This window comes from Cryptomeria japonica, chromosome 3 (assembly GCF_030272615.1).
Source record: "Cryptomeria japonica chromosome 3, Sugi_1.0, whole genome shotgun sequence".
In the NCBI taxonomy this organism is placed as follows: Eukaryota; Viridiplantae; Streptophyta; class Pinopsida; order Cupressales; family Cupressaceae; genus Cryptomeria; species Cryptomeria japonica.
The window spans coordinates 786941974-786945257 of NC_081407.1; positions in this window are offsets into that span (position 1 = coordinate 786941974).

Genomic DNA, 3284 nt, shown 5'->3' on the forward strand with positions numbered 1-3284 from the left:
CACATCACTACCTCCACCCCACAAAGACATCCCTGTTTATGGAGAAGCACATATAAAGACCTCTTGGGTTCCTGAGCTGGAAACTTCTTCCATAGACCCTACGTCACATCCTATGCCTGATTTTGACAGGGAGAGTACCATCAATGACCTTCACCACAATGTCTTAACCCTCATTGACACATCTAACGAACTTAACCTAATCAATGAGGTAATGCCCATTATCCATCCTAAACTCATTGAATGGAACCAACCTAATCTCCCATGTCTTGACCACTTCCAAAATGATGAGGTTATCATTGACTTCTTGGAATTATGGGATAACATACCAAGCAGGGATCACAAAGTTGGATTCGCTATAGAACTTAATAGTGCAGCATACTTTAGAGCAGATGCCAAACCTTTCAGCTGCAAAAATATAACAATAAAACATGGATCTTCTAGTGAAAACCACACTGTGGTACTATTTGATCCCACAAAAGTAAAAAGAAAGAGTGTTTGACATCCTTCCCTCTAGTACATGGTAGAAACGATCAATGATTCTCATCAAGGAAACAAAAGAACACAACATGGGGACTCCTGAAAGTCCTCACCACATACATTTGGCATCTCATTTGACTCCAGAGGAACAACCTAAGTTTGTCGAATTCTTCCAGAAGCACCAAATTAACTTTGCATGGTCATATGCAGACATGCCTGGTCTTGATCTGGATTTAGTCATGCATCACCTCATAGTAGCAGAAGGAGCTAAGCCTGTCAAGTAGAAGCTTCGCAAGATGCATCCTTAGATTGTAGTACTAGTCAAAGAAGAACTTAAGAAACTCCTGGATGTTGGTTTCATTCGACCAATTGATTATGCAGATTGGATCTCCAATATTGTGCTTGTCGGAAAATCAAATGGAGGCATCTATATTTGTACTGACTTCAGAGATCTGAACAAAGAATGTCCTAAAGATGTCTTCCCCCTACTGAATATCGACATCATAGTAGACCTATTAGCAGGACATGTCATGCTTTCACTCATGGATGGTTTTTCAGGATATAATTAGATAAAGATCGCACTAGAAGATCAATATAGGACAACCTTCACATGCCCATGGGGCATCTACTGCTAGAATGTAATGTCTTTTGGTCTAAAGAATGCAAGAGTGACCTACCAATGAGCAATGACCACCATCTTCCATGACATGATGCATACCATAATGGAAGATTATGTTGATGACTTACTGGCAAAATCACTCACAAGAGAAGGTCATCTAGAAATATTAGAGAAAATCTTTGATAGACTAGAACAATATCATGTCCAACTCAACCCAAAGAAATGTGTCTTTGGAGTAACCTCGGGGAAACTTCTAGGATACATTGTCTCAAGCAAAGGCATTGAGGTCGATCCAGCAAAGGTCAAGGCAATCATGGACATGCCACCTCCAAAGAATATCAGTCAGCTAAGGACACTACAAGGGCAGCTTCAATCTATCTGAAGATTCATTGTACAACTGGCAGATAAGTGTCACCCATTTACACACCTGCTACACAAGAAAATCCACTTTTAGTGGGATGCTAGATGCCAGCAAGCATTCTAGATGCTTAAATATTATCTCATGAATACACCATTGCTAATCCCACCAGATCCAAGTAGGCCTCTATTTCTCTATATTTCAACAACTAATACAACTTTGGGAGTACTATTGGCACAACACAATGCAGAAGGGAAAGCGTGTGTTGTTTACTACATCTCTCGCACACTGGTCAGCTATGAACTCAATTACACACCTATTGAGTGAGCTTTCCTAGCAGTAATCTTGGTGGCCACTAAACTGAGGCACTATCTATTAACACACAAGGTACAACTCATTGCAAAGATCGATCCATTGAATTACTTACTCAGTAAAGCCGCATTGATTGGCCGTTTGGCCAAATGGGTGATGATTCTTAGTGAATTTGACATCAAGTATATGGATCGTAAGGCTATCAAAGGCTAGGTTGTTGTAGATCAGTTGGCTGATGCACCACTCATAGGCAATCATCCTCTCATTTCTAATTTTGCAGATGAAGAGATATTCATGATCACAACAACACAACCATGGAAGCTATACTTTGATGGTTCATACACTAGGCATGGCTCGGGGGCAGGCATTTTGTTTATCACACCTCAAGGTGACAGCATCCTAAAGTCTTACAGGCTCACATTTCCATGCACAAACAACATAGCAGAATATGAGGCCTTGATCACAGGACTCAGGCTAGCCATACAATGGAAGTTACAAGAATTGCAAGTATATGGCGACTCCCAACTGGTCATTCGATAAGCAACCGATGAATATCAGACCAAGGATGATAAACTCATGCCGTACAAGCAAATGGTGGACAATCTAAAGGCATCATTTACTACTATCACCTTTGAGCAAATACCAAGGGACCAGAATCGAGTTGCTGACGCTATGGCTACTATTGCATCTCTCCTAGATCTTTCAAAAAATTCAACACACTATGAGTTCTTGGTCGAACAACTTTGGATTCTAGCTTATGATATCCCCAAATCCGAGATGATATGTCACCTTGTTGGTTCTGAATCCCCATGGTGCAATGAGTTCTACACCTATCTCCACGATCACACACTTCCTCCTAACCAATCGAATAACCAATGTAAAACCTTCATTCGCCAAACCGCTCGATATACCATTATTGTTGAAACCCTATACCAATGCAATCTTGATGGTACTCTCCTTCGATGTCTAGAACAAGATGAGATAACAAAGGCCTTGGAAGAGGTACATGAAGGAATTTGTAGGAATCACTCAAGTGGCTCGTCACTAGCCAAGAAGATCATATGAGTTGGATACTATTGGCCATCCATGGAAAAAGACTCCTATTACTTTGTCAGAAAGTGCAAGAAATGCCAAGTTCATGGAGACCTAATACATGCACTAGCACAGGAACTGCAACCAATCACAACAACATGGCCCTTTTGTCAATGGGGACTTGACCTTGTGGGTAAAATCCATCCATATTCATCCAACAACCACAAATTCATTATTACCACCACCGAATACTTCACAAAGTGGATCGAAGCTGTTCCACTTACCCAAGTCACCGGCAAGCAGATCGCTTCATTCATCCTTAATTACATCATCTACCAGTATGGTGTACCCATGTCCATCATCATAGATAACGGTCTTCCATTCAAGAATCAAGATGTCTGTGAACTCTGTGAGAAGTTTCACATCCAACACCACTTTTCCACTCCCTATTACCCACAAGGCAATGGTCAGGCTGAAGCATCAAAC